This window comes from Equus asinus, chromosome 3 (assembly GCF_041296235.1).
Source record: "Equus asinus isolate D_3611 breed Donkey chromosome 3, EquAss-T2T_v2, whole genome shotgun sequence".
In the NCBI taxonomy this organism is placed as follows: domain Eukaryota; kingdom Metazoa; phylum Chordata; class Mammalia; order Perissodactyla; family Equidae; genus Equus; species Equus asinus.
Window position 1 is genome coordinate 50,272,720 of NC_091792.1, and position 21,858 is coordinate 50,294,577.

Below are 21,858 nucleotides of genomic sequence, written 5' to 3' on the forward strand. Positions count from 1 at the left end.
ATTTTCAACATGATTTTTGCTTTGGAGACATAAAAAAAGTGAAAAAGAAGCATAAGCTGATATCACTCTTGGTAAATGGTTAATTTAAGTACTTTATCATTTAAGCAGATATCATGAAGGAAGGAAGTCAGTGAATAAGATCTTCAAGTTGTAAAACAAGTTGTAATTGGATTAATATTATTAATACCATCCCAAGAAAACGAAATCTATTTTCTGACTGTTAAACCAAGTTCAGCATAGTTTTTGAAATAGGAAATGTTACTGAGTGATATTTGTTACTTTAAGAACTGGCTTTTTCAAAGTATTGATAATATTGGGCATTCAGCAACTGGACATTAAAAAAAATAAAAACATAGAAATATAAAAGGAAGCTACAGAGGTCATTTAATTTTTTCCACGTATTTTTATAGGAATGGCATTTTTCTTTAAAATATTTGGAGGAAGATATGTTAATATATTCTGATATCTCAATCCATTTAAAGAAGGAGTTTCTCTAATTATTCCAGAAAGCCTAACCTTAAATTACAAAAAAGATTTCTGTTTTCTTCTGGGGATTCAGAGTAAACACTGCTAGTGCGTTAGGTGTGTTTAATGGGAAAGCAATTCTGTTCCTTCGCATCCAGCTGGTAGAGAATTTCTGGCAGACGTGGACATTTGCATCGTGCCCGTAAGCACTCTATTAAGTCCACTGATGTGTGTCATTGCATGCGTGGTGGTTCTGAGAGATAGTACTCTATTCACGAAGTGATGTTCTGGGAGGAATTCACTGTTCCCCTCATTTGCCACTGTTTTCAGTACTGTTGTCCGATGCATTTAAAAGCTGTAAACAAACTTCAGCAGGTCTGTCTGAAGTGAGACCCTCCAATCAAGCTACTATTTCTGCTACCCACCAAGAGAGACCCCTTAGCTGCTTCCTCTGTCGCGAAGAAACATTTTCTAAAGTCTATGATGCCCAGTTAAGCTTTTCTGAAGCCCTTACTCCTGATGTGCTGTAAGTACATCATGGAAGTCCCTAGTCCATATTCTATATATTATAAGGTGGATGTACAGTTTAACCAACTGTATACACAACATAATATTCAGATCATTTTTATCTGCAATTTCAGTGTATTAGCTATGGTATGAAATAAATAAGGCATCCTCTAGAGCTTAATATTTTTTTATAGTGAATTCTTTGCAGTAACAATGTCTATTTTTAAAAAAATATCCTCATAAGTACTGATAATGCTTACATAGAAATCATAACATACGTGCTTACATTTTAGCTCCCACCTGTAAGTCCATCTCTCTGGGAGAGGCAGGCCACTAGGAAAATGACAGGTGGCTGTTCTCACTTAAAACTGTCAGAATCTCTGGGAGCAAGGCCCAGAAATTTGGATTTTTAGCAGTTCTACAGGTGACTGCGATTCACAGCAAAATCTGAGAAGCACTGAATATAGATTTTTAAAATAAAACTGGCATCATTTCGGACGGTGTCATATTTTAGTAGCCAATATGAGCACGACCCCCAAGATCATTCCATGCCATCAGCATGCCACAGAGGTATTAGGCGACCATTGTAGCAACACTTGCCCCAGCTCATCTCGTTAACTGTCCTTGAGTAATCATTAACAAGAAGACCATAATGAAGACTTTGCGACCCAGCAGAACGGCTGGCTTTCCTCCCACCGGCTTCATTTGCAAGATAAAAGCTTCCAGCTTTGTCCACTAGGGGGGAAAAGATCTGGGTTTTTTTCCAAGTTTTGCAATATGTCTAACACAGCAGGTGGCTACTTGTGGTACTTCCAGGGACAGAATGAAAGAAAAATAACACAAAATAGAATGCCCGTGGTAAGACCATGGCATGTGTTCATATTCAAACAGGAATAGGCTTTATTTGGCCAGCATTCTATCAAGTTGGGGCTCATCATATATATGCATCACCAAAAGGGTTGGTTAAATGTGCACTTCTCAGCTCCACCCAAAGAGTTGGTCTGGGAAGTGGTTTTGCATTTTATGAGCCTTTCTAGAAGTTTCTGATGCAGGAAGTCCATGGATGTGCTTGGAGACACACTGCAGTAAATGGCTCTCGGCACTGACGTTCCTGCTATACGCACCAAAATTTCAACTGCGATGATCCTTTTCATATACTTATTTATAATAATAGCTGAAAGGATTTTCCAACTCTGAATTTTTATAGAAACAGAAATTCTTAGTGGAGAATACCTGGATCCACAATTGATAGTAAATCATATGCACAGTCGTCCCTGGGTATTGAGGGGGAGTTGGTTCCAGGACCCCCTGGCGATACCAAAATCTGAGAATACTCAAATCCCTTGGATAAAATGGTGCAGAATTTGCATATATAACCTATGCACATCCTCCCGTATAGTTTAAATCATTTCTAGATTACTTATAATATCTAAAATAATGTAAATGCAATGTAAATAGTTGTTACACTGTATTGTTTAGGGAACAGTGACAGGAAAACAAAAGTCTGCACATGTTAATACAGACACAACCATCATAGGCCTTTTGACCCACAGTTGGTTGAATCCGCGGATGCAGAATCTGCAGGTAGGGAGGGCCCACTGTATACGATTTATTGACGAATTAGGTAACTGAAGCAAACACATATAAATGAACCTAATGCTATGTACTAGTTCTGGTTATAACGATCATTAAGGACGGGTGAAACACTTTGTTAAACACGGCTGAAACAGATCCTAGCCCTGGCTGTATTCTCTTCTTCTGAAGTTTTATTGGCTTATCCTCTTCTCTTCCCTGCAAAGTTGTGTGTTCCACACTTGCTTTTTGACATAGGTACCTCCTTATATCAAACCTTTGATATTAACAGAAGAATTCTTATGCTTTTTGTCTACAGTTATTCAAAGTTCAAATTAAGTTAGATCCTTCATCAACCACCATTCTTTTTTAATGCCAGCTGTTGCCACACTTTCAAATTTGCTAATATAAGGATTGGTATAATATAAATCCATAAGGGAATTTGCGTCCCTCCATTATGGACACTAAAAACATCCGCAGTATTTACTGCAACTGCTACTTATCTGAGAACAGACAGTTTCTCTCTCCTCTTTCTCACTCTGCCTCTCTCCTCCTTTTCCTTGAACTCTGCCTCTGTGATCATTCTCTCATTTTTGCAGACATCTGTGCAACTATGACCTTTGCATTTATTTCCCTACAACCACAGGAAGCTGGTTTTGGTAGAGGGAGTTGAATACACCCAAAAGAATCCTCCACCAGGAGGATTTATTGTAGCATAATCAAACATTAACCCTGGTCATGCGTTTCTGAGGTTTGCCTTCTAAACATGTACAATTTTAAAAGATAACTCATGAAGGCAGAACTTTGCCTTTAAGGTATACAAACTTCTGGAGTGGACTGTGAAATGACATACACAACACTGCACTATAATGACCACAGAACATGGAGTGCAATTTCATTGACAGAAATGAACACTAACAATTTTAATCATACATCCCTACCTGGTTGGCCCCAAAATATTAACACAAATCCAGAGTGTTTGGGGCACACTAAAACTCCTGGGTACATTAAGCACTTGTAGAATTCTAAGACTTACTCTTCATATTTTTTTACCCTCAGTAAAACCAAATACGTAGTTTAAATTTAAGTATGCCTAGGGTACAGAAGTTTTAAAGACATAGCAGATGAATAAATAGAGAAAACGGCTTATATAGAAAATCTTTTCTAAGGAACAATGAATAATACCTAAAACCTCTGGGCAGTTACGTGTGTGACTATCTCGAAGACAGAGATAGACATACTTTAAAACATGTAATCCTTCAAACACATGTGAACAATTCTATTTTGTTTTAAAATGGTCAACTCTCTATTATCTGAACTATTGTAGGAAAACAGTGGTGTATTTATTCCACACCAGAGGAATCTAAATGAACAATTGTTTTTTTACTAGTTCTCATGTCTGAAGGACATATGATTTATGTGGATGAAGGTAAGGCCATTAGGGAGCTCTAGGAAGCTCTGCCTCCATCAGTGGCCTTCTACCAAAGTTTATTGACACACAGACACCTAAAACTAACTGGACTGGAAAACAGTCACATTTTACTACCCAGGAAAGGTCAGGAATTTTCCTTTATAACACAGAGTAATAACCAATACAGTTGAGGTTCAAATGGTGCACTTTTTTCACTAGTTAAAATTTAAATAGTGATTTGTGATTTATCAAAAGCTGGTCAAGGCAGAGGATGAAAATACCAGAGCTATAAAATGACAAGGAGTTTATATAACAGTATTTAACACAGTTTAGCAAGCAAAAGAGACAAACTTTTGCTATAACTAGAAACTCATCTACAAACAGTATCATCTACAATAGTTGTTCCTCTGTTCCGATTTTTCATTTTGATATTTTGTTTACTTTTAGTTACAGTCCTAACAGACTGCTTCATTTTTGTTTAAATTATTTTTCTGGAAACATGTTTTTCTATAAAATATAATTGTTGGAATCATTTCTCACAACGACAAAAAATTACTGATTAGGATACATAGATTCTGGTTGCATACACAATTGCCATAGTCTCTAACAATAAAATACTCCAGGAGGTAAAAGCCTTATTAACAGTAAATCTCACAAGAAAACAATTTAGTATACATAAAACATGCATGTGTTCCATTCTGTTTCAAGCTTCTATGTGGCAAACACATACATACCAACACCAAACAAATACAGAACCAACAAATGATAGAAGAAAAGAATTTCCAAATGAGGCAAAATAAAACACTCATTAAATATAGACTGGAATCTTGGGCCGCTAAAGCAGAGCACACGAACTTAACCACTTGGTCATGGGGCCAGCCCCCTCATTTCTGATTTTGAGTCCCCTCTCCTTTTGTCATGATTAGTAAAGTTGGGACCTCTATCTTACATCACACAAGAATTAACTTGAAATGGCTTAAAGACTGAAAGGTAAGATCTGAAACCATAAAACTCTTAGAAGAAAACATAGGGGAAAGCTCCTTGACATTGGTTTTTGCAATGAGTTTTTAGATATGACACCAAAAGCACAAGCAAGAAAAGCAAACATCAACCAGTGGGACTACATTAAGCTAAAAAGCTTCTGCACAGCAAAAGAAACAATCAACAAAATGAAAAGGGAACCTACTGAATGGGAGAAATTACCTGCAAACTATATATCTGATAAAGGGTTAATATCCAAAATACATAAGGAACTCATACCACTCAATAACAAAAAAAACAAATAATCCAATTAAAAAATGGGCAGGGGACTTGAATGGGCATTTTTTCCAAAGAAGATCTACAAACGGCTAACAGGTGCATGAAAAGGTGCTCAACATCACTAATCACCAGGGAAATGCTAATCAAAACCACAATGATATCACCTCACACCTGTCAGGATGGCTATTATCAAACAAACAGGAGATAGCATGTGCTGGTGAAGATGTGGAGAAAAGGGAACCTTTGTATACTGCTGGTGGGAATGTAAACTGGTAAATCGTTAGATAAAATACTATGGAGGGTCCTCAAAAAATTAAAAATAGAACTACTATATGATCTAGCAATCCCACTTCTGTGCATATATCCAAAAGAAATAAAATTTCTATCACGAAGAGATATCCAAACCTCCATGTTCACTACAGAGCTATTCATAAGAGCCAAGACATGTAAATGACCTAAATGTTCATCAGTGGATGAATGGACAAAGAAAATGTGAATGGTATAATATACCATATGTATATGGAATATTATTTAGCCATAAAAAGAAGGAAATTCTGCCATTTTGTATAACATGGGTTAAAACTTAAGGGCATTATGCTAAGTGAAATAAGTCAGAGAAAGAAAGATACTGTATGATCTCATGTATATGTGGAACCTAAAAAATCCAAACTCATGGAAACAGAGAGTGGAATGATGGCTGTCAGGGATGAAGGGGTGAGAGAAGTAGGTGAAGCTGGTCAAGGGGTACCAACTCCCAGTTATAAGATGGTTAAGTTCTGGGATATAGTGTACAGCATGGTGACTATAGCTAACAATACTGTATTGTATATGTAAAAGTTGCCAAGAGAGTTAATCTTAAATTTCTCACTACTCACAAAACAGGAACTATATGCGATGATGGATGTGTTAACTAAACTTACTGTGGTAATCATTTTACAATACATACCTATATCAAATCATCACATTGTATATCTTAAACTTACACAATGTTATTGTCGATTATATCTCAATAAAGCTGGAAAGCCAAACAAATTTTTAAAAAATAGAAAATTTTTTAAAATGTGAATGCATGATTAATAATAGTATCTATATCATAGGATTGAAATGAAGATTAAATGACTGACTCCATTTAAAGTATGTCTTTCGAAAAAGTTCTCAGTAATTACTAATGATTATTATGATTATTTTTACTATACAGAGACAACATGATTATCTACTTAGCCTATAGAACAGAACCTCCAAAAACGTCTATTAGAAGAAATAAAATAGTTTAGTAAGTTTGCTGGATGGAAAATCAACATGTAACAAACAATATCCATCACCAATCAACATTTATAACATGTATCTCTTAAAATATCTCATTCACAATTACAACAAAGACAATAATAATCCTGGGAATAAATTTCTAAAAAGGTAAGAAAGACCTTTACAGAAAAACATTTATAACATCACTGGAGCACATAGAAGAACTAGGTAAATGGAGAAGTGTAACATATATATGGATTGGAAGGCTCCATTGTAAAAATGGCAGGTCTCTCAAACTATAAAATTGATGCACTTCCAATCCCAGCAAGGTGTATGTCAGAAGTTTGGAGCAAAGAGATAGCACATCCAAAGAGACTAGATACAGAGATGTGATGATAATTAAAAGAAGGATGCCACTATCTACTATCTTCCCCTTCACTACCACAACCACCACTACCTCCCAGGCCTGATGGGGTGAAGGGAAGGAATGGAGTTACAGAAATCCAGATGGAACTGGAACCTTGTAGTATAGGAGTTGTGGGCATACAAGTATGCATCTGCTGCCACATTTGCTAAGGGGCAGAGACAGAGCCAGAGGAACAAATTTCCTTACCTCTCTCTCTCCTCTCCCGACCCCAATCTCCTGCTGGTGTCTCCCATTGACCAAACCCAGCTAGAAGTTAGAAGCTAAAAGCACAAGGGATGTAGTTCCATGGAGAATTGGTCTAAAGAGGCAAATGAAGAATATCCATCACATAGAATGTTATATGGAATTTAAAGGCAGACTCTAAAATAATATGGATAAAAACTGGACTGTTGGTGGTGAACACGGTACAGTCTATACAGAAACTGAAATATAGTGGTGTACACCTGAAATTTACACAATGTTGTAAGTCGATATGACTCCAATGAAACAATTTAAATAAACAAACAAATAAAATAACAGCCAAGACAATTTTGAAAAATAAGAATGAGGAGTGGAATTCTTCCTAACAGATATAAAGACTGCTTATAATGTTAAAAGGATTAACGAATTAAGTATTGAATTGGCACAGGATTAGGCAAATCAGTGGAACAGAATAGAGAATCCAGAACAGATTTAAATATATTACACTTACAAATGCCAGAGTTGGCCTTACAAATCAGTGGGATAAGTTAAACTAGGACAACTGGCTTTGTACATGGAAGGGGGGTGTCGGGAGGGAGTGTCGATCTCTACTTCAAAACAACTACAAAATTAAATTCCAACCATGCCAGAGACCTTAGTGCGAAATGTAGTTAAAGCTTCAGTAGGAAACTAGGTGATATCTTTATAATCTCTAAGAAAAAGTTACACAAACAAGCAAAACCAAAATTCAAAAAGGAAACCAATAATAAAACAGAGTAATAAAATTTCAAAATCTCTATATAATAAATGACGTCGTAATACAATTAAAAAACAAGGGACAGTAAGCAAGAAAATATTTTTCATTCATATAAGTGATAAAAAGTTAGTGCTCAGAACGTTCAAACAATTCTTAAAAATCCATTTTAGGGGCTGGCCTGGTGGCACAGTGGTTAAGATCGAGCGCTCTGCTTCAGCAGCCCAGGGTTCACCGGTTCAAATCCCAGGCATGGACCTACGCACTGCTTATCGAGTTGTGCTGAGGCAGCATCCCGCAGATAAAGTGGAGGGAGATAGGCACAGATGTTACCTCAGGGTCACTCCTCCTCAACAAAAAGAGGAGGATTGGCAGCGGATGTTAGCTCAGGGCTAATCTTCCTCAGAAGAAAAAAATCCAAACTGAGGGGAAAAAAGAACAAAGGATTTAAAAGACAATTTATGAAAGAGAAGACCTGAATGGTCCTTCTAAATATAAAAAGATGCTCAACAACACCAATCAGGTATAAGAAAATAAAAGACCAATGAGATATTTAAACACACGTGCAAAAAATAACAAGTCTGATAATACTTCACACATTGCTGAAGGGAGTGTAAACTAGTACAACCGTTATGAAGAGCAATAACATTATCTGTGAGGATAGACAGGTCTAGAAATATCTGTTGAAAATACAAACCGCTATTTGAACACCATGGCCACGTTTTCACCATTTTACTCCATATTTAAGGATCTGTAACTAACATATAGAATTTCTTTTTTGTCTATAAAATTTGTAAAAGTTAGGTAACGCTATAATTATCCTTTGAAACTTTCTTTCCCACTCAAATTAAATTTTAAAGATTGATCTACATTGACACGTAAATTTTAGTTCATTCATTTTAACTACTATATAGTATTCAGGTGCATCAAGATACCATAATTTAGGATTTTTAGAAGTTTTAAATTAATACAAATGACACTCCCATAAATTCATGTTTCTCTGTACCCAGAAACAAGAGTTTTTCTAGAAGTCAAACTGCTGAATATCTCCAGAAAGGTAATACCATACAGTCAGTAGACTATATAGACATGAAAAAGATATGCAAGGGATGTTATAAAAATATAAGGCTGGGGCCAGCCTGGTGGCATAGTGATTAAGATCTCCCGCTCGCTTAGGCGGCCTGGGGTTCACCAGTTTGGATCCCAGGCGTGGATCTACACACCGCTCATCAAGCCAACTGTGGCAGTGTCCCACATACAAAACAGAGGAACATGGGCACAGATGTTAGCTTAGCAACAATCTTCAAGCAAAAAAGAGGAAGACTGGTAACAGATGTGTTAGCTCAGGGCCAATCTTCCTCACCAAAAAAAAAAAGGATAAGGCACAACACAATATGTATTTATTAAAGTGTGTATGTTCTAATATATCTGAGCTAATTAATGTATATGACTACAAAATGTCTGTATTTGTGGATACATCTCAGGAAGGAAATATTTTTGAGTTGGGAGGGAACCAAAGGAGGTCTTTCACTTTTCACACTTGATACTTCTATATAGCTTAAATTTTTTACAACAAACATGTTTTACCTTCTAGTTTTACAGCCTCAAAAACATTGAAAAAATCCACATTCGTTCTCTTATTTTGTATTGTGTTTATTACGCTACTATGGTATAGCAAAAATACTCTTGGATATCAAATTGAATGTCACAAACTAATAATTAAGCCATTAACTTATTTTTTCAAGTAGCTGCCTTGGTATTACTATTATCAAAGTGATATGCTCTCTTTATTGAAAATTTAAAAAATAAAGAGAAAAAGGAAAAACAAAAGCACTCACTGTAAACGAATGCCAATTATTAATACTATTCATTCATTCATTTGGATTTACTTGGAGATGGTGGTAGTTGTTGTTGCCAACTGTCTTAGCTTCTCCTGCAACTAAATCTTCAAATTTTATCCATACACAAAAAGTACCAAGACAACTCAAAGCTTAAAATGTATGACATGTATCTTATAAAGAAAACTATACTTGAGTGTTTAAAGAATATATAATTTAGCTTTAATAATGGTACAAACTACTTACATTAAATACCCACTATTTATTAGGGAATTTACCTACTACCATTAATTGTCATAAGAACCCTAGCAGGAAGGTACTATTATCCATGTTTTGAACATAAGGAAACCAATATTCAAACATGTTAAGCATTTTGACCAGTGTCACCTAACTAATGAATGGAGATTCCTAGACAGCTCAAAATGGCTTAGAGTCTGAGCTTTTTCCAACTACCATGATCTTCTACTCCTCTAACAGGGAAACTGAACTTATGCTTAAAATCAATTTTCAAAACTCCTTTATCTAACAAATGTTTCCCTAAGTATAATAATTAAACGATAATAATTTTTTTTCTCATTGAGGAAGAATTAACATAAAAGGATTCATCTCTAAAAGCACAGACACCCCCCTAGCATCCACATGGTGAAATGTACATTATCAAATTCACACCACAGTTGCTAAGTGAGTAGGACCCATGATGAACTCAGGGGCTTACGAGTTCAAAGTCTATAATCTATATAACTGTTACTACCATAAAAAAGGGGGGGAGGGGAGATACACATTACTCTTCATTTTTCATGAAAATACACAAAAGTAAGATTTGGCTATATTAGATTGTCCTCTTAGTTATTTATTGGAATAAGTGAGTGAGGATAATCAACAATTTCTTTAGAACAACTTACTTAAAACAAACATCAATTCTTGGATCCCACTGAGAAACAGCCAGACACACATCGTCTCATACTATTGAGAGGCAAATTGCGCAAAAAATTTTAGCATTAGATATATCTCCACAGAGCATAATTTAGCATGAAATAGAAGATTTCTTTCATATCAGTTTTTCCTCTGTATATAATTTTATCACAAACTCTATATATATACATGCAGAAGAGTATTAAAAAATAGCAAACACCCACAAAAGAACTATTCAGATTTAACAGAGGTTAAGATTTTGAAGTTTTCCTTCAGATATGAAATTTTTTATTCAAGAAGCATTTATTTACATTTTTATTGTAAAAGTAAATCATACTTATTAAAAAGTATTTGGAAAATAAAAAAAAGCAGGATGAAAAACTAAGCATAGTTCAATGACCACTATCAACATTTTGAAATACTTCCTTTCATTGTTTAAAGAACATATTGTAATTAGACTTCTAAGATCCCTTTTACATGTCCCCAAAATATATTTTTGGGCTTTCTGGGTTACTGGGTAATGTACGATGGAAAAACTTTAACATCTTTTGCATCATTTTTGACTGTTTCTACAAATTGACGACTATGGTTCATCCTTATAACACAAGTCCACGGAAGAGTGTCTTCTATCATTGCTTTTTAAGACTTGTTTTTTCACTTTTGGTCTACAAAAAATAGGGGAGGGGATTTTCTCTAAGGTTATTTTTCTGAGTCTGTGAGCGATTATCCTCTTCCATGAACACCATTAGTAATAAATCAAAAATTCCCAGACTTTACCTTTTATACTTGTTACTAAATATCTTAATAATCTTCCCAATTAATTCCCCCACTTCTGTCTAATTCCCTGCAATTGTTCATAGCACAAATCTTTCTTTCATGTGGTAGTTATTAAATAAATACTTGTTTATTCATTTATTTATTGCTTTTAAAATAAGACATACTCACGGGGTTAAGAGATTTCAAAAAAGATTGTTTAAAAGTAACCTATAAAAATAAACCAAGTTATCTCATTAAAAAGGAAAGGTAGCTGGCAAGAGCTATTGTGTATATTATGCTAAATCTTAAAGAGTCGTTTCACACTGTGTCTGGAATATAACTTTGCGTTCAATTAAGTCAAAACTGCTAAGAAGTATTAAAGGAAATATAGCTTTAAGTGGAAAATAATTTGTCTCTAATTCTTTGAATTTCAAATTTGGGAGAAATTAGCAGAACCAGAATCCACACTTGTGTGAGTACATAAGCAATTTAACTTTATTAAAACCTAAGTACAAGAACTGACTTGGGACTGAGTAATTAAATGTCGCTGTGCACCATGCTTGAGTAGCATATATACAGATTCGTTTTGTGTTACACTATTAAAGTGAATCTTAAGTAAAATTTTAGTTGAAATACTTTTAAAAGAGAAAAGTCTATCTATAATTTAACCACCCCCAAAATTAAGAGATAACTAGTAAAAATATATAAATTTCATAACAATGTAGCGTTGCTTAGATATGGCCTTGTTTTGTGGCCTAACATAGAGTCTATCTTAGAAAATGTTCCATGTGCGATTGAGAAGAATGTGTATTCTGTTGCAGTTGGATGGAATGTTCTGTACATGTCTGTTAGGTCCATTTTGTCTACAGTGTTGTGCAAGTTCACCGTTTCCTTATTGATTTTCTGTTCGAATCCTCTATCCATGTTGGAAGTGAAGTACTGTCATGTGCCCCATAACAGCTTTTCAGAGACAGACCATACATACCACGGTGGTCCCATAAGATTGGTGCCATATAGCCTAGGTGGTAGTAAGCTATACCATCTAGGTGTGTGTAAATACACTCTATGAGATTCGCACAATGACAAAATCACCTAATAACACATTTCTCAGAACGTATTCCCATCATTAAGCTATGCATGACTTTATAGAACTGAAAAAGTCTCACATACAGTTTTTAAGGTCATCACAAGCTAGGACAAATAAATTGGCAGTAAACGAATAAATATCTTATTCCCTCTTTTTTTTCAAGCCTGTTTATTTAGAAAATCACTCGGTTAAAAAATATCAATTCCTACAATTCTCATAGCCAGCCATGGTGGTCTAGTGGGTAAGATTTGGAGATCTTGTGGAGGCAGCAGAGGATCCTTTCCCTAAGGAACCACACCACCCTTCTGTTGTCACGTTGTGGTGGCTGCCTATTGCTGTGATGCTGAAAGCTATGCCACTGGTATTTCAAATTTCAGCAGGGTTACCCATGGTGGACAGATTTCAGCGGAGCTTCCAGACTAGCACAGACTAGGAAGGACCTGCCTGCCCACTTCTGAAAAAATTGTCCATGAAAATCCTATGCATAGCAGTGGAGCAGTCTGATACAGCAGTGGAAGATGAGGGGATGGCACAAAAAGATGCAGCTGGGCTTTGCTCTGATGGGCACAGGGTTGCTAGGAGACAGAATTGACTCAACAGCATTAACAACAAACACTTCTCATACTTTTCAAATGTTCATAACTCTTCATGTTTGTTGGTCTGCATATTTTATACAATATTCTCCCCAGATCCTTCATATATTTCTTTTTTGCTACTCTATCATCCTGTTTACTTGTGAGGCCTCTCCTCGCTGCCACCATCACACATACACACACACATGCACACACACCTCTTTCTTTAATATTCAAAATATTCTGTGACAGTCCCTCATATCTGGTACATCTCTTCAATCCACATCACACTTCCTCCTTTGGGCTGTCTGTGACTCCCTCAAAATTGCCAAACTTCTCCCAGCAACAGGATCTTGAGCACACACCCTTTGCCCCTCTGTCAGAAAACTCTTTCCTTCTCTCTCCAGCTAACTAACTCTTTTTCATCCTTTAGATGGCAGCTCAAGTGTCACCGCCTGAAGGAGTCTTGCCCAAACCTCTCTGCCCAAGTCAAACTCCCCTATGAAAGGCTTTCTCATCACTGTGTACCTGTCCTTCAGTGCTTTCACTCTCGCATGTGTGCATTTGTTTGTAAGATTTTTTAACTAATTTCACAGGAATAAAAAGCTCTGAAGAGGCAGGAATCTTGTCACATTTTTACTCATTATACCACCAGGACCTGGCTGAGTACAGGGCATAGAGTGGATGGTCAATAAATAAATACATGCATGTCTCAGTAACACTGTGGGTTCAGTTTCAGACCACCACAATAAAGCAAATATGGTAACAGAGCAAGTCACGTGAATTTTTGGTTTCCCAGTGCATATAAAAGTTAGGTTTACACTATACTGTAGTCTATTAAGTATGCAACAGCATTACATCTAAAAAAACAATGTATATACCTTAATTAAAAAATACTTTATTGCTAAAAAAGGCTAACCACCATCTGAGCCTTCAACCAGTTGTATTTTTTTTTGCCAGTGGAGGGTCTTGTACAAAACACAGTATCTGTGAAGTGTAATAAAGTGAAATGCGATAAAATGAGTTATGCTGTATCGAAGTAAAAAAGAAAGAAGGGAGGAAAGGAAATTAATCATTAGGTCAAGAGATGACCTCATACTTACTAAACGAATTATTTAACTGGCCTCATTTGGTGACCGGAAAGATGATGAATTTATAAACAAAATATCTTTGAAAAATACTCTATTTTAGCTTCTTCCTTACCATTTTTCTCTCATTGTAAATGGATGTGGCTTGGGATTTAGTCTTGATTCTTTTTCTTTCTTTGTTTTCATTTTCCTCTAGAGAAAAAAGCTAATTTACAATATATTTTAGCCACATTCCCTTCAAAAGCAGAATCTGAAATAAAAACTTATGCACCAATAGTAGAAGGAGATCCTAGAGAGTAAGAATGAAGCACCAGGTAAAGTGAAATGGGGACAGAATAAGAACCAATACAAGTGTACGAAGCTGGGTCATCACCATGGCCAACTGAGGCTCTATGTGACCCAGACCTTCTGAGGAACTATAGACAGCCTCTCAGATCTGTCCACCCGGTTCCTACTGATGGAGGGGTTTCCTAAGTGGTGTTAGCTCCTCCCCACTCTAGGCTGCACTTCCAGGGACAGAGGCAGACATAAGACATGCCTGTAAAGTCACAGAGTAAAAGATACTCAGCACAGCTCAAGGTGAGAAGAAGTCAGCACAAGTGAGTCACAGCCTGCCTACAATGTTTGCCACAGTCATAGAACCGGAAATGAGGCTGAAAGGATGTAAGACAGGAGACAAGAGGCATATGATATATCTTATGAGTATCAAAGCATTGCTCATCAGAGTGTCAGCCCCAAATAATGAGCCAGCAACACCACAGTACCTAAGTTATCACTCTCACCAAGCTTCAGTGAATTTCCTATGCACGTTAGAACATCAAATGGAAAGCAGGCAAAAAAGTCCATTCCAGGTATTCTCCAACTTCCACTTGATTGTGTCCCAAAAAGTCAGTGGTTTCTACTGTGTCGTCTGAAATATTTAATCACTTAAAAATGGCATTATACATTTTAGTTCACCTTGAGAATCCATCCATCAATAGACAGATTCAACAAAAATCCTACGCTAATCCACTAAACGAACTATAGTTAATTTAGGTCATGTTTTCAGTATAGCATTGTCAAAGACACTATTTCTAAAACAACGAAGCACCATTTGTAATATTTCTTCTGGATGAAATATATTCTGAGTTTTATCCATATACCAATAAGAAGTTGATATATTATTGACTTGTTGATTTTATTATATGCATATGATATCTCCTGTATCAGTTGCTTTTCAGAGTAACAATTTGAAAAACAAAGGACAATGATTTCTAAGAAGAGAGAGGCTTCAGACTTCCCACATTGTTCACTCTCTATATGTGGAATTGATTTGTAAATTAGGACGATTCCTAAATCATAGAGTGCTTATGTTCAGGAAAGAGTGTTATTTTTTATACATACACGTGTGTGTGTGTGTGTGTGTATCACTCCTAAGGAAAAGAAAAGTTTTGCCAATTTATTACATTTAGTTACCATGAACTTGAATTTACTAGCTATTTGAATCATTGGCTTTCACTGATGCTAGGTTCTACTTCAAAAAGGAAATAGACAAGCTGTCTCCAAACCATACTGTACAGAATATAAGTACTTAGTAGAATGTAACCTCTTTTTAAGACAATACTTTTTAAATCAAATTGGTTCAGAGTTAGCTGTATTGCCTAGGGGCCTGTGGGCTGGGATTATTAACACCAGTTTTATCACCAAGTAATGATCTTGCATGGCTATACATCTATTTTTGTAATCAGTGAAAAACAACAACCCACTTCAGCTGAGAGTCATGGTGGAGTAACTCACGGTAGACCAACATTACCACCAAGAACAACTAGAAAAGCCATATATATATATATACAAAAAAAAAAATTCTAAAAGAATTGTTGGTGAGCCTTGAAGAAGCCAAGACTAGAGGTTTCAAGATTCCAGATGCAGGAAGCATCAAACAGGAAAGCTGAATTTTTGAGGGTGCTTTTTTCCCCTGGGACAGAGAGTAGGGTCACTTGCCAATCTAGACACACAGCAAGAGCCTGAGAACATGGGCTCTGCCTGAGCAGAAGACTACTGATTTGGGGTAGAGAATCCAGAAGAAATTTTGGCAGCCTTGTGGAGCTAAAGATAAAAAGTTAGAGATAGGAGACACCAAGATCCCAATGAGAAATAAATGACGAAGCACCAAGCTGGTACACGCTTGGTTTTACCCACAAAATACTGCTGACATTTGAAGTTCCACACAAGACTGAAGGAGGCTAAGACACCAAGAAGAAAGATTCTGAAAAGAAGAGCAGGATTCTCAGAAGTCTTCCCCTGAATTGTATTTAATACTTGTGACTACACCAGTGGAAGGCTCTGGATATCTGTACTTTGGCATCTGGGTGCCCCTGCAGGTGATGAAGTCTATGAGCACTTGAGTCAACTCAGTCACTGACTGGATTACAACAACTGGCCACCTCTCTATTTAATCTGCCTAATAGAAGAAATGCTGACAACTCTTTGGACTTGGATAAAGAGACTTGTAAAATTTTTATACACAATTAATAAAATCAAGAGTAAAGAGAGACACTGAAAAGAAGCTCACAGCAATCCAGTTATGGCATTAGCAGACAAAAACTTTAAAATAATTTTGATTACTATGTTCAAAGTAACAGAGGAAAGGATGAAGAAAATAGATAAATTGGTATCCATAGAAAAGAATAAAATGCACATTTGAAAACTGGAAAAAATACAATAATTAGAGTAATAACCCATAGATGAGCTTGACAGCACAATAGGCATAGTGTAGGAGAACGTTAGGAAACTGGAAGAAAAGGTCAAAAGGAAATATCTAAACAAGCACAGAAAGAAAGAAAGAGTGGAAAATAATGAAACAAGGGTAAAAGGCATGTTGGGCGCAGTGAAACCATGTATTAAATATACAACTGAGATCTCAGAAAAAGAGACAGCATGGAGGAGAGCTATATAACAAGAATTCACCAATAAATTTCATCTGATGAAAGACATCAGTCCACAAATTCAAGAAGCTCTGCAAACGCTAAGGACAAATAAAAAGAAAACCATACCAAGGAACATGACAGTAAAACTGAAGAAAAATAAAGGCAAGTGAAAAAATTTTAAATCAGCCAGAGACAAAGACACTTTATCTTCAAAGTAACGACAATAAGACTGACAGACTTGATAGAAGCCAGGGTCAAAGGAATACAAGTTAAAGTGTTGAAAGAAAATAACTGCCAAACAAAAAATTCTATGTCCAGCTTAAATATTCTTTAAAAATAAAGGCTGTGTAAGAACATTTTCAAACACACAAAAAATGAGAGAATTTACTACCAGCAAACTTGAATTAAAAAGATATATAACAACCTACTTAATAATTTTTTTGATAAATTATATTAAATGAATTGTCAAGAATGCCACTAATTAAAACCAGATGTTTAAAAGACAAATCACAAACTGGATTCACCTCTATGTAAATTTACAACTTTAACTGAAAAGACCTAGAAGTTAAAAAGTTAACTTAGAGATAATATTTGTTAGGTAGTTCTTCCCATAGTTTCAAAATCACTTTTGCATATTAGATCATTTACTATGCACCATTCCCTGTGGGAAGTCTGGGCAGACATTATCATCTTTATTTTATGTAAAATGAAAGTAATGTTCAAAAGGTTCAGAGACTCGTTCTCAATTAGACGATAAAGTCAAAACCACAACACATTTCCTACACAGTGCTCCTCATTCTCACACTGGGAAGTAGCAAATGAATTAATAGTATCATATAGGTCCATTAAGTTGCAATAGGTGTTCAATATATAACAAAGGGATAATTTCGGTTTCTGGAGATTTTGTCTCTATTTTCTTTAACTTTATTTTTAAGAACTCCATGAACAATATTATTTTACCCTATGAATAAGATATCCTATTCCTGAATATTTCAATAATCCTCTAACTGTTGCCTTTCACTCTTAACTCATTAATTCCAGAAGAAGCTGAGATGCCAAAACCTTTCAGCCAAAAAGATTTACTGACCAATTTCCATATCGAAGGCCTACACAAAAGTTAAAATCACAATGTTCTGGGATCCATAAAGCATCCTTAAACTAGAATTTGAATTACACCATGGAAAAGCCCATAAAAGAACCTTCTGATTGAGTTCAAGATATAATTTTGCCTCAAGAAAAATGAGAGAGTTTCTCTATATCACAGAGATCCTACAGTGTCTGTTCACTCAAACAACTGGAATGATGAAAGCAAGAGGCTACCAAATTGTGTAGGCTTGTTCCTTGTACATAATCTTTTCTTGGAAATATTGCAGTGCTCTGATATAATGCTCTTTTCCATGACCTTGAAACATCACTATTGCCTATTCCGGGAAATATACTATAGCTTTGCTTTTGTCCTATAAGGCAACTTCCTCTCATCTCTCCCGATTAAGAATCCTTGTGTAACAAAATAGCCAAAATATTTATTAAATACATTTAAAAACATTATGAGACTATTCTCTAGTTCAAGGACATTATTTTACTTCCTATGTTTTTAAAAATAATATTTTCCTGCCTAGAAAATATATCAAATCACATATATTTACAAAATACACTTTCTAAGGACTTTCCTCACATATCCTAGCGTGTGCAGTGAAGTGCCAGAGCATTTTTGACCTTCTTGGATAAATATTTTTGAAATAAAACATTTCAGACATAAAATACAACCTGTTATCCTTAATGTACATTTTTTTTCTTACCACATACAAAGGATAAAAGATCCTTTTGTTAAAAGAAACATCATCTGCCAAAAATCATGGGCCGAATACTACGTGCCTCCTGCTTATCATTGCTGGATGATTGTCTAACTGGGGTTATATATATTTCATATACATGTATATTTTTATGTCAGGTACTCCCCATCACATAAGCACATCAGCAGACCATATGTTCTCTGCGCTAATTTCAAAAAAAGATTTTGTTATTATAACATTTCAGGAAAGCAGCCAGCATGAGCAACAGGTTTTCTAAGAACCTTCACATAAAACTCCTTAAGCTTTACTATCAAGAGATGAGTACAATAAAGTTAGAAAGAAATAAAGCTTTCAAAGAAACAGGTAGAGCCCTTTGTGATAAGAAGTCAGGAAATAAATAATGAAACAAAAATTATTTCTGAATCACAGGAGAAAATGTTGCGCCTAACCCCGGAAGTCTTGAACAAAGACAAGCTCTCTTTGGTCCTATCATTGGTCTCTCAACATAACATAACATAATCAAACATTTAACCTTGCACTTGCTGGAAAGAGAGACAAGCATGTAAAAGCTGCAATGAGCTTTTCCAAAAACAAAACTGATGTGACATCCTCTGATGCCCATTATTGTCCCACCTTTTACACTTAGCAAAATCTCCTTCTCTTATCTCTCCCAGTTCCTTTTCCACTTCCACCACATTTCTTATTCCAATAATTTTCTTTTATGTCTGTTCCGAAAAGACCCCAAACTTTATCAGAAGAGCAATCACTAATCAAGAAAACTTACTTTGATACTTCTGTTTTAGAAAAGCTTCATTAGGATAACCTATCTTTAAGGAAAAAGAAACAATCTAAAGGAAAATCAGAAAACCTTTTTTAAGAAAAAGAAAATAAAATGACCATCTGAACTATAAGTGTGATTGTGACTTTCTTATATTCTAATATTATGTTAGATGCTGGAATATCAAACTTGTATATCAAGAATCTCCTTAGTATCCAGGGGTCATTTGCTATACCCTAAGTTCATGAATATGAAATAGTTCCTAAAATTTTAAATATTTTAGATTGCAGTGGATGAAACTCTAAAAAGAAAAGGAACTAAACCCCAAAGTAGCAAACTTAGGCTTCCTTCCACCTTTTTCAAAAATGTTTATTTGGAAAATAAACTGACATTAAAGTCAAATATTCCAATAGGTATCACCACTTCTCTGTGATCTGAAAATTGGACTTTTCCGAAACAGAAAGAATTCATGGATAAAATATGTCTGGAACCGGCAGGTCGCGAGGAGGCGTGGGTATTGGTATGTTGGCTTTACAACGCTTACACGTAGCACAACTCTCAGTGAAGCGGGTTCCGAATCTTTCCTATTTAAGCCTACAAGGCTCTATAACAGTACAGATACTGAGCTCAACAATGTTTAGCAAGCAACCCTCCTCCGGAACCAGTGAATAACAAAAGGGATCTCCAGAAAAACGTGGATCTCCCTAACTATATACTGGACATGCCTCTAACTCCATCCACCTGCCACAGATTATTTTACTGTGATTATTTTACTCCTCAAAACAAGCGCCTCAGAAACCAGAAAAAAGAGAGCGAGAGGGAGTCTCGTCAAGTTTGCTCTTTCACTCATACCGCTCAGGGACAGAACTTGGGCGTCCTTCTGCCTCGATTGGTCACTTCACTTCCTGGAGCTTAAGAAGCTTGCTCTGCACCTGGACAACTGCAACACTCACCAGTGGGCGCAGGACTCTTCTCGAGTCTTAAATCCCAGCTCTCAGTCCCGCCTGCAGCAGGAACACAATGGCATCCCTCGCACAGACGGGCGGGTGCCTGGACCCGGATCCGACTGGACAGTTGCAGACAGCCTGACTTAGGTTTACGCACATCAGCCTTAAACCCGAAACAAAGGCTGCCCTCGGTGGTCCGTAGGGCGCGCCCCCCCCTGGGTAATCGGTGCCCGCCCCCTAAGCCCACACTGGTAGCGCGTGAGCCTGTAAAGTGGCCGTCATCGATTCCGCGCCTTCCGAGGGGTGCGGCTCGGTGACTAGTGAGAAGCCGGCGTAAACAGCGCGCCGCGCACTGGGGATCCACCAGAAACTGCTTGCGCGCAAGGCTGGCGCTGGCCGGCCAATAGAGGTAACTACCCCAAGCAGCCGGCTGGAACAGCCCCCACTCAGAGCGGCGCCTACAGGGCGAGCCCGCCGCCAGGGGCTTGGGTCGCAGCACCCACCACGAACCCCAACCAAGAGCTTCAGCTCCTCCGCTGACCCACTGGGCAAAGGCACTTGCTGCCTGTGCTCCGAGTCTGGTGCTGTGCCAAGCCCTGCTCGGGGTCAGGGACACAGGTGCCCGGGACGGCGAGCCGAGGAGGGTACGGGCTCGCAGCGAGGCTGATAAAAGATCTTTGCAACCACTCACCGGCGGAGGGCGAAGTCGCTCAGGCGGCCGCCGGGCTGCGCGCATCGAGCATCCCGGGGCGCAGGCATCCTCCCATCCTTTGTCAGTAGCGGGCGGAGCGCTCCTCCCCAGCTTGAGGACGTGCAGCCGGATGGCAGGCAGCCCGGCTCTGGCTCGGTTTCCCAGCCCTCTCCCCTCCTCTCCTCCCCCTCCCTTTCTCCGTCCCCCTCTCGGAGCCGGCACTCGCTCGGCTCCCATGATGTCATCCGGTGGAAATCTGCCATGCTCAAAAGACTGGAATAATCCAGCGCTCACGCAGGGAACACGGCACGGGCGGAGGCGGCAGCAAAGCCTTTAGGCGTACCCAGAACCTGCCTGGCCTGGCTAACTGGAGTCAAGGAGGGGTCTGCGGAAAGGTGGTTCCGAGGGTGTGGGCAGGGTGGGTGTGGTGGGGATAGAGCCCAGGACGAAAAGTGCTGTCTCTGCTGCAAAGATTCCTAACTCAGTGTTTAGACTGACGGCAGATGCCAAGGGTAAGGAGAAAGTTTTTTGGCTTCTTGGCAGCTCATGCGCCCCAGCACGTTGACAGACACCTATGACGCAGTTGGGAAAATGATTAGAACCCCTGGGACTCCGGAGCCCCAGCCTCAGTGAGAAAGTTTAGGATGTCTGGCCGGTGGCAGCGTCAAT

At 37.5% G+C, this 21,858-nt stretch overlaps 1 protein-coding gene across 9 annotated transcripts in view; it reads right to left on the minus strand.

Annotated features, from left to right (window-relative positions):
- MARCHF1 (membrane associated ring-CH-type finger 1) overlaps positions 1-21,528 on the minus strand; it is a 768,319-nt gene extending 746,791 nt beyond the window's left edge. For 5 of the 9 annotated variants that reach the window (XM_070505020.1, XM_070505012.1, XM_070505015.1 and 2 more), the window contains exon 1: positions 21,190-21,528. The gene's annotated coding sequence lies outside the window, so the exon portion shown is untranslated. Of the gene's footprint in view, positions 1-20,504; positions 20,714-21,189 lie in introns of those variants that run through there. The other 4 variants (XM_070505021.1, XM_070505013.1, XM_070505016.1 and 1 more) reach the window with 3 other exon arrangements.
- Positions 21,529-21,858: the final 330 nt, after the last annotated feature.